The 15,110-nt window shown below is 40.7% G+C and overlaps 1 long non-coding RNA gene across 1 annotated transcript; it reads right to left on the reverse strand.

The window, feature by feature from the left end:
- On the reverse strand, window positions 1-1,394 carry LOC135373091 (uncharacterized). The gene is made up of 2 exons (XR_010416274.1): window positions 638-1,394; window positions 1-504 (listed from the first exon to the last, which is right to left on the reverse strand). It is a non-coding gene; the product is annotated as an uncharacterized LOC135373091 (long non-coding RNA).
- Window positions 1,395-15,110: the final 13,716 nt, after the last annotated feature.

Raw genomic sequence — 15,110 nt, forward strand, 5'->3', positions numbered from 1 at the left:
TCAGATGCAAGCTGTTTATTACCAAGAGCAATAAAGCATTGTTTTGAGGCAACGTACTAGGTACACGGTACAATACTGGTTGATGAAACATATAAAATGCTGAAGAATAACAGAATAGCCAACGATCAACGATGCAGCAGGGTACAGCAGCAGCATTCAGTAGAGAAAGATCATTGGCAAATGATCAACGATGCAGCAGAGATGACTGTAGCCTCATCAGCTCTAAAAATACAATATGAAAGGTCTGCACCCGAGCTCCTGCCTAAAGGAAAGCACATTGTCCACATTATACATACGTACTCGGAAATAAGTCGGCGATACCCTTTGTCATGTCACGCCTCCGGCTTTGAGCTTGGCTTGCCCCTCTTTTGTTGTTGCCCGTACATGTGGCGTCTTCTTCCTTGTTCAGGTAGCAGCAGACTGCTGCCGCGTGCTTACATTTTCCCACAATTCCCGCTTTGCAGGTACACGACGCAACATAAACTGTCACGAGCACTTGGACACCTGTGATGGAGGTACCGAAATTGAGTTAAATTAGCTTTCAGTGCGGGTAAAATGTGCATTCAATGTTTTTCTGATCAGGTATATCATTTTGATGTACAGTTAACAAATATTACGTACGATCACGCCGACTCACCTCGAACCGGACGCACCTCATACCACCCCCAAGCAAACGGGCTCGTTGAGTGTTTTCACCGTCACCTTAAGGCCTCCCTCTCCTGCGCGCGTGAGCGTACCCAGTGGTTAGCCGCTCTTCCTACAGTGTTGCTCGGTATTCGGACGGCCCTCAAGCAAGACATCGGCGCCTCCAGCGCAGAACTCGTCTACGGAACGTCACTGCGTTTGTCGTCAGAATTCTTCCATCCTGTGCGCCCCGAAGGAGCCGAGCCATCGTCATTCCTTCACCAACTCCGTTTGACAATGTCCCAGCTCTGCCCTTCCCGAACCCGACGAAGCCTTCGTAGCCATCCCTTCATCAGCCCAGAGCTTGAAAGCTGTACACATGTTTTTATTCGCCGGGATGCCGTCGTAAGCCTCTTCAGCCTCATTTCGACGGCCCCTTTCAAGTTCTCCACCGATACGCCAATTGTTCTACCGTGTACAGCTTAATGGCCGCGAGGACAACATTTCCATCGATAGGCTGCAGCCCGCCTACCTAGACCCTTCATCTCTGGCGCATTTCACCCAGCTGGAAGTTTCTTCCGACTCTTCGAACGAGCCTGACGCACAGCATGACGATCGAGCCGCCTCCTCAGCCGCATCTCGATATCTTTCCCACTGCGCCCAGCTTCAAGCAAGCACGTATCGTGGGACCTGCGCCGCACTGTCCAGCCTGCAGCTTCAGCATCATCTTTCTCCAGGGGAGGGAGGATGATGTAGCAGCACTAGCTGCACCACCATCGCCTTGGCCACATGACCCTTTCCGCCGTATTCTTGAACAAGCCTCGACTCGACGCTCCGCCTCGACTCCAACGAGTGGAGGAAAGTGGCGCTGCTCCACTCGAAGAGCCCATGCGTTTCATGAACCCGCTTCGGGGATTCCTCCGCCAAGGCGCTCCTCGAGAAACCGTCCTCGAATAAGGCTGTAGTCTCGTCCCCAGCCGTCTTTCGGGACCACTCGAAAATGTTAATTATCGTGCTTAAAACACACTTATGGCATGAAAAATAAATGCAATTCTTTACTTTATTTCGACCAACGTGCATTACAAATACAAACACAAAGGTCTGCAAGTGTTTGAAGAAGGGTGCAGGTGTTTCGAACAGGGAAACAGACTGATAGGTTTCCTAGTTTTCTGGTCTGGCAATTACAACCACAACGGCAGCAGCTAGCTTAATGGTCACCTCGTATCAAATAATATGAAAGATGTCACTGCTTGTCACTCTTACAATATGTGGCGTGAATGACTGTTTGTTAGCGGATGGGTACGTTGACCCAACGCCTTGAGGGTAGCTATAAACAATCAAACAAACAAGACAGATTTTACAACAACATCCCGAGCAAAGAATCGGGGAGACCATTCTTGGGGAGTCACCGCGAGCATGTCGTACGAACTTTTATGGCCCTCAATCGCGCTCTGCCTAAACGGTGGAGCCTGTTATCCCACCCAACAAACGGAATTCGTACTATTGGAACAACAACTGCAAAAAAAAAAAAAGAAAAAAACGAGAGAGAAAAAAACATGAATGGAAGATTTGTTGAGCCGTTTCGGTGATAGCTGGAGCAGGGGTTGGGCCTGCTTGATACAGTATAAAGATTACGGAAAACGTTGAGGAGGCAGATCAGATGTTTATTTTTTTTAGATGTCCAGTCAATGCACTGTTTCTTTTTTTGCACCACTTATTGCGTGAAAACATCCTTCAAACACACATTTTTGTGCTAAATAGCGCAACAGAAGGAAAATTTATTGCACCTTGTCTCGAAAAGTGTGCTTGCAAGAAGGTGTGGGATTTTTTCCACAACGCGGCACACCGTCCTTTCTGACACATTCACAATGTCTCCCGTGGCAGTTCGAAAAGTCCTAACGCCATAAAATCACATGTCGACGGGCAGCTGTAGCACAGGAGGTAGAGGCAGCCCACGATTGCACACATTTTCCTCCACTGGCAATGTATCCAAAAGGCTTCGTACGGTTTTCTTCATGAAGCGGTACCGTATACCATATGAGGAACTCGTGATCATCAAAATGGTCAAAAGGAGTTTGATGGCCCCTTATTGAGCGTGTCGCTCAGTGGTAATGTTGTCAGCACCCAGTTAAAGGCCATCGTGGCACAAAATGCAGTCGATGGACGCAGCGAACGACATGTCTTCCGCCATGACACCAGCCAAACTCGAGTTGAGGAGCCTCCTCGAGGTAGCACCGATGCTACCTCGAGATTTTCGAGGAATGCACGGAGGAATTCCTCCACTCGAGAAGCGTTTCGAGTCAAGGTCGATTTATGAAGCGCAAAACCGGCCTCGAGGAGCAGCTCGAGTCGAGTTTCGAGTCGAGGCTCGTTCAAGAATACGGCGGTTTTTCTGCCCTGACACCCCTGCTAGAAATGGTCCCATTGAAGATTTCCCGAAAAACTCATTGAATTCAATTGGACGTCTTTCAGACAAACACCATTAAAAAAAACCTGAAATTCCAATTCCCAATAGATGATTTGGAACAAATATTATATTGGACACAACTGGTGTTTTAATTGGTCTCAATGAAAATTCTCTGTAGAAATCAATGGGGCCCAATTCGAGACACATTGAATAGCACCCATGCAAACTCATTCGAGGTCAGTCTTGCGTCCCATTGAGCCAATGTGCTGCACTAAGGAATTTCCCACTGAAGTCAGCCTGATATTCTCCCTGCCAATGCACTTTTTTTATGAGTAGTAACATTCAAAACCGTTGCTCCTAATGAAAGTTACGTTGAAGAATCAAAGAAGTTGTGGCTGCAAAAAGAAATACACTCTGTGTGGTTTCTTCGTGAAAATTTATTGTTCACATAACAATACAGTAGATGTGAAAATATGACAAATAGCAAGACACAAAAACGAAAAGTTATTTCAAATGACTTGTACATGTGTGAGTATTCATGGAACTGAGAAACCACACGAAACAATAAATAGCAGGAACAAATACTCAATTCAGCACTTACGTGTCTTTGAAGGCGTACCGTTCATCACCGACACACACCACCGTAATCCATGAAGGCTCGTTCTCGCAACGTCCAAACAACGAACAGCGCACAACGCCAGGTGGAAAAAATTCTTAAAACACTGAGTTCTTCGACGACCATGTTCTTCACTGTCTTGTACACCTGCCGCCTCACGATTTACGGTCTAGCCTGCCATTCTTGAGCGAAAATTCACGCATCTCCAACTTAGGCGAGACTGTGTTCCCACGTCGTGGTGATAGCCACATCGCGACAAAGACTCCCTTGCCTGCCGCCTCGTACAGGCTCAACCTGCACGAAATACCATTTCAGATACACTTCATATAATATTTCAAATACCGTTTCAAATGACGTCGCTATAATGTCAGAAGGCAACAAGGCATATTACATACCTTTTCACACAGCGCGGTTGGTAACAGTCACTAAAACACTCCACTTCATCTTGCTATCTTTCCGTCAGCGCTCATAATGCCTGCAGGGGTAAGGGCATACAAAGAACAGGAACGCCTTACACGTCAACTACGTACCTTAAAACGGAAAAAAAATCACAAAGATAAAGGGCGAATTGATGCAGATGCGCGACCGCCATCCTCACACTTGGACGATTCATAAGAGACTGACTATTCCGCTGGCGACTGATGGACGCTTCCACTACTGTGCAGTGCAATATTGCATAAATTGCAACACAATAGCTTCAAGCGTTAGGCGCAACAGTAGGTTATACCACGGATCCTGTACCTTTGAGGGAATATTCAAAAACATTTGAAATCACGCGAACTATTTCGGAGCGCGGATGGGGAAAGGTGCTACGGCGCCGAAAAGGTAGCATCTCATTCCTTCAGTTGGGAATGATCGTGTCTCATTCGTTCAAATTGGGCCAATTCATTCAATTGGCTTCGCATTCCTTGTATTGGTGGAGTATCTCATCAAATCGATTGGAAGTCAGCGTTTCTCATTGATACCCATTAGACCAATTCCTTGAATTGGTTCTTTATTCCCTGTGCGCAGCCTTCGCCACACAACATGGTGGAACACGTTGTCGCGAAGGCCGCTTCCCTGCAAAACTCCCAATTCCCTCAATGAGAAATACTCCTCTTATGCACATTGAATGAATTGGTCATCTGATTTCACATTGAATCTCATTGGAACTGCGGGAGAATTCATTGAGATCATGCCCTTTATTTCCAGCAGGGACCTCGCGCTCGCGAGATGCGAGCTAGTTTTCTTCTTCCACTCGAGCGACCGGCCAGAACGGTCAATAAAATAGCGATCCGACTTGACGCCTTTTGTCTCCTGGCCTCACTCAACACGCGAGAGATTCATAGTTATTTTTAGGAGTTAGTAATCAGTTCTGATTCACGTATCTAAAAAAATCACTAGTGGTCTGCATTAGTGGTCCGCATCACTAGTGTTTCGAGCCGCAATAGCTCTTACTGATATGCTACGGTACAGGCGGAGAAAGCGGGGCAAGTAAGGTTCATAAGCTATAAATATATCTAGGTTGTGGCAGTCCTCCCAGGGATTGTATCCGAGAAGGAGGCCTCGAATAATAGCAGTCATTTTTTTATTGTGCAGACAGAGGATATTTATAAAACACCTTGCATGTCCGTAAACAGGACCGAGCCATTGAGAGACACATAACAGGTACAGACATGCAACTGAGGTTTATTCAACGGTGCTCATCTGTCAATTCTCCTCCCTAAACCTTTACAACGCAAAAAAGAGGCTAAACATAAACAGGGAGTGTTGCGAGTAGTAATAGGTCATGCCGAGACTCACCGCCGTATTCTTGAACGAGCTTCGACTCGAAACTCGACTCCAGCTGCTCCTCGAGGCCGGTTTTGCGCTTCATAAATCGACCTTGACTCGAAACGCTCCTCGAGTGGAGGAATTCCTCCGTGCACTCTTCGAAAATCTCGAGGTAGCATCGGTGCTACCTCGAGAACGCTCCTCAACTCGAGTTTGGCTGGTGTCATGGCGGAAGACACGTCGTTCGCTGCGTCCATCGACTGCGTTTTGTGTCACGATGGCCTTGAACTGGGTGCTGACAAAATTACCACTCAGCGACAACGTTCAATAAGGGTCCATCAAACTCCTTTTGACCATTTTGATGATCACGAGTTCCTCATATGGTATATACGGTACCGCTTCATGAAGAAAACCGTGCGAAGCCTTTTGGATACATTGCCAGTGGAGGAAAATGTGTGCAATCGTGGGCTGCCTCTACCTCCTGTGCTACAGCTGCCCGTCGACATGTGATTTTATGGCGTTAGGACTTTTCGAACTGCCACGGGAGACATTGTGAATATGTCAGAAACGACGGTGCGCCTCATTGTGGAAAAAAATCCCACACCTTCTCGCAAGCACACTTTTCAAGACAAGGTGTAATAAATCTTCCTTCTGTCGCGCTATTTAACACAAAGAAGGTGTGTTTGAAGGATGTTTTGGCGCCAAAAGTGGTGCAAAAAAAAAAAAAGAAACAGTGCATTGACTGGACATCTAAAAAAAATAAACATCTGATCTGCCTCCTCAATGTTTTTCTGTAATCTTTATACTGTATCAAGCTGGCCCAACCCCTGCTCCAGCTATCACTGAAACGGCTCAACAAATCTTCCATTCATGTTTTTTTTCTCTCTCTCGTTTTTTTTTTTTTTTGCAGTTGTTGTTTTAATAATACGAATTCCGTTTGTTGGGTGGGATAACAGGCTCCACCGTTTAGGCAGAGCGCGATTGAGGGCCATAAAAGTTCGCACGACATGCTCGCGGTGACTCCCCAAGAATGGTCTCCCCGATTCTTTGCTAGGGATGTTGTTGTAAAATCTGTTTTGTTTGTTTGATTGTTTATAGCTACCCTCAAGGCGTTGGGTAAACTACCCATCCGCAAACAAACAGTCATTCGCGCCACATATTGTAACATAAAGGAAGAGTGACAAGCAGTGACATCATCTTTGATATTATTTGATACGAGGGGACCATGCTAATAAGCTAGCTGCTGCCGTTGTGGTTGTAATTGCCAGACCAGAAAACTAGGAAACCTATCAGTCTGTTTCCCTGTTCGAAACACCTGTACCCTTCTTCAAACACTGGCAGACCTTTGTGTTTGTATTTGTAATGCACGTTGGTGGAAATAAAGTAAATAATTATTTATTTTTCATGTCATAAGTGTGTTTTAAGCACGATAATTTACATTTTCGAGTGGTCCCGAAAGACGGCTGGGGACGAGGCTACAGCTTTATTCGAGGACGGTTTCTCGAGGAGCGCCTTGGTGGAGGAATCCCCGAAGCGGGTTCATGAAACGCATGGGCTCTTCGAGTGGAGCAGCGCCACTTTCCTCCACTCGTTGGAGTCGAGGCGGAGCGTCGAGTCGAGGTTTGTTCAAGAATACGGCGGTCAAACTCTCATGAGTTAGCAACCTGGCCCCTTGGGCCCTGCCCTGAGCCCTGCGCGTATTTTTCCCCGCGCGGCGCGTGTGTGGAGGGTTGTCAACTTGCTTATCGGTGGGGGGAGGGCTGCGTGCGCGCTTACCAGCTTACATTTTTCAGCCTGGGTCGACTTCTTTCGTCATTTTTCAATCTGTGCCGACTTCAATCATTTTTTTTTTCAGCTACAACAGGTCTGCAGTGGGCTGTTTACATGCAAAGGATAGCCATACACAAAAGTACAAGTGAAAATATATTTATTAAAGTCATTAGTGTCAGAAATTATGTTATGGCTCTGCGGGAATGGGAAAAACTTAGCCAAAAATCTGAAGCAGAAGAAACGCAATACACATAAGAAAGAATATACTTATTACAGGTACGATACAATAGCACTGAATAGGTATCACAGATCAAACACAATATGTTTTTATTAAATGTAATCGTACACACAAGTTTTGAATGAATCAGATGTTCTGAATCATTACGATTACAATCAAAATTACAAGTTTTATTATAAAAAGTCTGAGATGTGAGAACCTGGTAGATGTAAGTAATTTCGATCACAATATGGAAGCTAAGTTTAATATTCCAATATGACACAAATTTAATTAATCAATTTCTATTGAAGTGAATAGCGCAGACATAACGCAATAATTCGAATCAACATGATCAACACATAGCATTAATATAGAACCAATCATCCAACATGTAGGGAAATAACAGCTGCACCATATCAAAACGAGAAACGATCACCACATTTAATCAAAGAAGATATTCTTAATCAATATGATTATAAACAAAATTATAAGTTGTGTTATAAAAAGTCTAATATTCCTATACGTGAGAACCATCAGTGCAATAGCGGGAAATTCTGATAGTTGTATGTAATTAACTGTGAACAGAAGAGACCCTGGAAGACTATGGGACACGAACACAAGAGGAAACAAAATCTATACCACTACAAATAAGTTATTCTTAATCAAAACAACATAGAAATCTATCATTCAGAAAATCAGAAGAAAAAAATCAAACTCATCAGAAAATAGATATATTAAAAATGAACTTCACCACATAGCACGCTCCTAGCCAACAAACAGAACTAATGATATCTGCCCTGATTTGTTGAAGACGGGTGCCAAGTTGTATGGAAGACCACGGAACACGAACGACAAAGAAGGACACGAACACAAGAGGAAATAAAATCTATACCGCTACAAAGAAGATATTCCTAATCAAAACAACAGAGTAACCTACCATTCAGAAAATCAGATGAAAAAATCAAACTCATCAGACAATATACATGTTAAAAATGAACTTCACCACATAGCACGCTCCTAGCCAACAACCAGATCTAATGATATCTGCCCTGATTTGTTGAAGACGGGTGCCAAGTTGTATGGAAGACCACGGAACACGAACGACAAAGAAGGACACGAACACAAGAGGAAATAAAATCTATACCACTACAAAGAAGATATTCCGAATCAAAACAACAGAGTAACCTACCATTCAGAAAATCAGATGAAAAAATCAAACTCATCAGACAATATACATGTTAAAAATGAACTTCAACACATAGCACGCTCCTAGCCAACAACCAGATCTAATGATATCTGCTCTGATTTGTTGAAGACGGGTGCTAAGCTGTATGGAAGACCACGGAACACGAACGACAAAGAAGGACACGAACACAAGAGGAAATAAAATCTATACCGCTACAAAGAAGATATTCCTAATCAAAACAACAGAGTAACCTACCATTCAGAAAATCAGATGAAAAAATCAAACTCATCAGACAATATACATGTTAAAAATGAACTTCACCACATAGCACGCTCCTAGCCAACAACCAGATCTAATGATATCTGCCCTGATTTGTTGAAGACGGGTGCCAAGTTGTATGGAAGACCACGGAACACGAACGACAAAGAAGGACACGAACACAAGAGGAAATAAAATCTATACCACTACAAAGAAGATATTCCGAATCAAAACAACAGAGTAACCTACCATTCAGAAAATCAGATGAAAAAATCAAACTCATCAGACAATATACATGTTAAAAATGAACTTCACCACATAGCACGCTCCTAGCCAACAACCAGATCTAATGATATCTGCTCTGATTTGTTGAAGACGGGTGCCGGGAGATGTATGGAAGACCACGGAACACGAACGACAAGAACACAAGGGGAAATAAAATCTATACCACTGCAAAGAAGATATTCTTAATCAATATGATGACAATCAAATTACAAGTTGTATTATAAAAAGTATGATATTCCTATACGTGAGAACCATCATTGCAGTAGCGTGCGAGCGCAAAAGGGAATCTAAGTTTCATACTTTTAATTAATCCATTTCTTATTAAGTGAACATCATAGACGTAAGGAAATAACGAGAAACAACACAATCAACAGCCGCAATTAATAGACAGCCAAACCTGCGCACCATCCAACACATAGAGAAATAATAGCTAATCAATCTATCAAAAGGCGAAATATTACACTATAGCACAGACTTAACGCTGAAGAACAGAGGAACACGCTACGACACGTAAACAACAACAGAGGAAAATAATCTATCATTGAACCATCATAAAGTCGACCAATATACAATTTTCATTCTAACAAACACTACGAACCTTGATGGAGGTATCCAAGACGTAGAAAATATGCACTGTTTTCATCTCGGTTTTCACTATTTTCCTCAAAGCCGGGAGACTTTATGTCTCTATCTATATGACCATAGCACCGCGCATGCTTTATCACTCAAAGGGTTAGGGGCTATATTACTTCGTCCAGCAAACGGGGCGCTCTAGAGCTCAGATAAGATAGTTCAAAGGCGATATATTTTATTGTGCAGCGCAAATATATGTCGATATTATTCGCGGGGATCACTATCTTTTCCTATCCTTTCCTTGAAATGAAAATCTTGAAACTTGAAGTTTGTACAGATGCGGTATTGTTATTGAACATGTAGAGAAAGTCCAAGTTATTAATTGGTAGCAACAATACTCTATCAAAAAACGAGAAACAAATTTAATTACACCAATTTTTGTAATATCTTGAAACAGAAAGTTATATATAGATGAACCACACAGGAAAATCAAATGTGAAACACAACTCAGAAATATGAGGCATTCCCAACTCGGAGATTATTTTTACTTATCTCAGTCGAGTGAACAATTGAAACAAATACGACACAATTAATACATCATGCATACATAATGTCCAACTCATAGAATATCAGTCGAACCTGAAAAAAAAAAAAAAACAATAATTAATTCAGACAAATCATTTCTAAGCAAGCAGCGTGAATACACCGTAGAATCTGTACAGAAACTTGTCATTTTCAATGAATAAACATGATCAACTAGTGGATTCAAGCGATAAAGTGTGATGAAACCCGCCGACCCCCAACAACAACATCAAGTTAGGGAGGGACGGCCTCTAGTATGGCCTTGAACATAACATAATTGAAAGCGCACATTTTTTCTTACTCATCACATCTTTTTGTAAATCAATTTCCATGGCATGTGGATATTAATAACATTCTAAAAATTTTAATCAATAAAATGAGCATAGATATGCTTTTAATGAAGTGTAGACGCGCACTTGAAAACAGAAGAGGCAATTGTTTTACATTGAAAAGATGGACAGATTTTGTACTGGCTACCATAAGTCATGGGAAGATGTGATAAAACACTGCTTCAAAAAGGAAGAGCCGCGAAACGATTCCATTATCGCTGCATTTCAATACGTCCTAGACATGGTCGTATTCGAAGATATGGTACAAACTACAGAACTGAAGATGCAAGAATTTATATGCCGAATCTACAATACTTACAAAAATATCTACACATCAACGTCGGAAGGGCCACTGGGATTGATGGCGGAGTTTTTGAGATTTGCTAACGAAGAATTGAAATACACTAGACCAGATGTAATTGTAATCATTGCAATGGGCATTGCGTTCATCAAGAAAGCAGTCAGATCAAATTATCATATACAAGCGGTCTATATCGCACGGTTCATTACGGATTTGTTGAAATTACACATATCTGAGATGGAAAGTACATAAAATCTTATCACGTGATATGTTCCACTACCACGGCAACGCAATTATTTTATTCTACCAGTCAGTGATGTCGAATGAACAGAAGGTCAATATTGTCGTGCAAGGTCTGATGTATCTTCATTTATTTAAACACAACAAACATATCAATTGCGGTGGACCACCGGACGATTTTCATCTAATACTCTCTTGTACGCCGTTCAAGAATCTTCATACAAAGAAAGGAAACATCAATAAGAGACTGTGTAAGTTCATCGCGACAAAGTGCAAGTTGTTGAAGCAATACAAACACGGCGACAACATATCACCTGCGTTAATCAACACTGGATTCAAGCGCCCAATAATCAGAATAAACTACTTGATGTCTTCGGAATTCATGAATCAAGACAACAAACGAAATCTTCAGAGTTCGGAATAGAATTGTAATTTATCGGAGTAAACAAGCATACAATTGAAATAAGGGCAGATATCATTAGATCTGGTTGTTGACTAGGAGAGTGCTATGTAGTGAAGTTAATTTTTAACATGTCTATTGTCTGATGAGTTTGGTTTTTCTTCTGATTTTCTGAATGATAGATTACTTTGTTGTTTTGATTAGGAATATCTTCTTTGTAGTGGTATAGATTTTATTTCCTCTTGTGTTCGTGTCATTCTTTGTCGTTCATGTTCCGTGGTCTTCCACACAACTATTGGCACCCGTCTTCAACAAATCAGGGCAGATATCATTAGATCTGGTTGTTGACTAGGAGAGTGCTATGTAGTGAAGTTAATTTTTAACATGTCTATTGTCTGATGAGTTTGGTTTTTCTTCTGATTTTCTGAATGATAGATTACTTTGTTGTTTTGATTAGGAATATCTTCTTTGTAGTGGTATAGATTTTATTTCCTCTTGTGTTCGTGTCATTCTTTGATTTCATGTTCCGTGGTCTTCCATACAACTATTGGCACCCGTCTTCAACAAATCAGGGCAGATATCATTAGTTCTATTTGTTGGCTAGGAGCGTGCTATGTGGTGAAGTTCGTTTTTAACATATCTATTTTCTGATGAGTTTGATTGTTTCTTCTGATTTTCTGAATGATAGATTACTCTGTTGTTTTGATTAGGAATATCTTCTTTGTAGTGGTATAGATTTTATTTCCTCTTGTGTTCGTGTCATTCTTTGTTGTTCGTGTTCCGTGGTCTTCCATACAACTATTGGCACCCGTCTTCAACAAATCAGGGCAGATATCATTATTTCTGTTTGTTGGCTAGGAGCGTGCTATGTGGTGAAGTTCATTTTTAACATATCTATTTTCTGATGAGTTTGATTGTTTCTTCTGATTTTCTGAATGATAGATTACTCTGTTGTTTTGATTAGGAATATCTTCTTTGTAGTGGTATAGATTTCATTTCCTCTTGTGTTCGTGTCATTCTTTGTCGTTCATGTTCCGTGGTCTTCCATACAACTATTGGCACCCGTCTTCAACAAATCAGGGCAGATATCATTATTTCTGTTTGTTGGCTAGGAGCGTGCTATGTGGTGAAGTTCATTTTTTACATATCTATTTTCTGATGAGTTTAATTGTTTCTTCTGATTTTCTGAATGATAGATTACTCTGTTGTTTTGATTAGGAATATCTTCTTTGTAGTGGTATAGATTTTATTTCCTCTTTTGTTCGTGTCATTCTTTGTCTTTCATGTTCCGTGGTCTTCCATACAACTATTGGCACCCGTCTTCAACAAATCAGGGCAGATATCATTATTTCTGTTTGTTGGCTAGGAGCGTGCTATGTGGTGAAGTTCATTTTTAACATATCTATTTTCTGATGAGTTTGATTGTTTCTTCTGATTTTCTGAATTATAGATTACTCTGTTGTTTTGATTAGGAATATCTTCTTTGTAGTGGTATAGATTTTATTTCCTCTTGTGTTCGTGTCATTCTTTGTCGTTCATGTTCCGTGGTCTTCCATACAACTATTGGCACCCGTCTTCAACAAATCAGGGCAGATATCATTATTTCTGTTTGTTGGCTAGGAGCGTGCTATGTGGTGAAGTTCATTTTTAACATATCTATTTTCTGATGAGTTTGATTGTTTCTTCTGATTTTCTGAATTATAGATTACTCTGTTGTTTTGATTAGGAATATCTTCTTTGTAGTGGTATAGATTTTATTTCCTCTTGTGTTCGTGTCATTCTTTGTCGTTCATGTTCCGTGGTCTTCCATACAACTATTGGCACCCGTCTTCAACAAATCAGGGCAGATATCATTATTTCTGTTTGTTGGCTAGGAGCGTGCTATGTGGTGAAGTTCATTTTTAACATATCTATTTTCTGATGAGTTTGATTGTTTCTTCTGATTTTCTGAATGATAGATTACTCTGTTGTTTTGATTAGGAATATCTTCTTTGTAGTGGTATAGATTTTATTTCCTCTTGTGTTCGTGTCATTCTTTGTCTTTCATGTTCCGTGGTCTTCCATACAACTATTGGCACCCGTCTTCAACAAATCAGGGCAGATATCATTATTTCTGTTTGTTGGCTAGGAGCGTGCTATGTGGTGAAGTTCATTTTTAACATATCTATTTTCTGATGAGTTTGATTGTTTCTTCTGATTTTCTGAATGATAGATTACTCTGTTGTTTTGATTAGGAATATCTTCTTTGTAGTGGTATAGATTTTATTTCCTCTTGTGTTCGTGTCATTCTTTGATTTCATGTTCCGTGGTCTTCCATACAACTATTGGCACCCGTCTTCAACAAATCAGGGCAGATATCATTAGTTCTATTTGTTGGCTAGGAGCGTGCTATGTGGTGAAGTTCGTTTTTAACATATCTATTTTCTGATGAGTTTGATTGTTTCTTCTGATTTTCTGAATGATAGATTACTCTGTTGTTTTGATTAGGAATATCTTCTTTGTAGTGGTATAGATTTTATTTCCTCTTGTGTTCGTGTCATTCTTTGTCGTTCATGTTCCGTGATCTTCCATACAACTATTGGCACCCGTCTTCAACAAATCAGGGCAGATATCATTAGTTCTATTTGTTGGCTAGGAGCGTGCTATGTGGTGAAGTTCATTTTTAACATATCTATTTTCTGATGAGTTTGATTGTTTCTTCTGATTTTCTGAATGATAGATTACTCTGTTGTTTTGATTAGGAATATCTTCTTTGTAGTGGTATAGATTTTATTTCCTCTTGTGTTCGTGTCATTCTTTGTCGTTCATGTTCCGTGATCTTCCATACAACTATTGGCACCCGTCTTCAACAAATCAGGGCAGATATCATTAGTTCTATTTGTTGGCTAGGAGCGTGCTATGTGGTGAAGTTCATTTTTAACATATCTATTTTCTGATGAGTTTGATTGTTTCTTCTGATTTTCTGAATGATAGATTACTCTGTTGTTTTGATTAGGAATATCTTCTTTGTAGTGGTATAGATTTTATTTCCTCTTGTGTTCGTGTCATTCTTTGTCGTTCATGTTCCGTGATCTTCCATACAACTTGGCACCCGTCTTCAACAAATCAGGGCAGATATCATTAGTTCTATTTGTTGGCTAGGAGCGTGCTATGTGGTGAAGTTCATTTTTAACATGTCTATTTTCTGATGAGTTTGATTTTTTCTTCTGATTTTCTGAATGATAGATTACTATGTCGTTTTGATTAAGAATAACTTATTTGTAGTGGTATAGATTTTATTTCCTCTTGTGTTCGTGTCCCATAGTCTTCCAGGGTCTCTGCTGTTCACAGTTAATTACATACAACTATCAGAACTTCCCGCTATTGCACTGATGGTTCTCCCGTATAAGAATATTAGACTTTTTATAACACAACTTATAATTTTGTTTATAATCATATTGATTAAGAATATCTTCTTTGATTAAATGTGGTGATCGTTTCTCGTTTTGATATGATGTAGCTATTATTTCCCTACATATTGGATTATTGGTTCTATATTAATGCTATGTGTTGATCATGTTGATTCGAATT

Source organism: Ornithodoros turicata, unplaced genomic scaffold, assembly GCF_037126465.1.
Source record: "Ornithodoros turicata isolate Travis unplaced genomic scaffold, ASM3712646v1 Chromosome21, whole genome shotgun sequence".
Classification (NCBI taxonomy): domain Eukaryota; kingdom Metazoa; phylum Arthropoda; class Arachnida; order Ixodida; family Argasidae; genus Ornithodoros; species Ornithodoros turicata.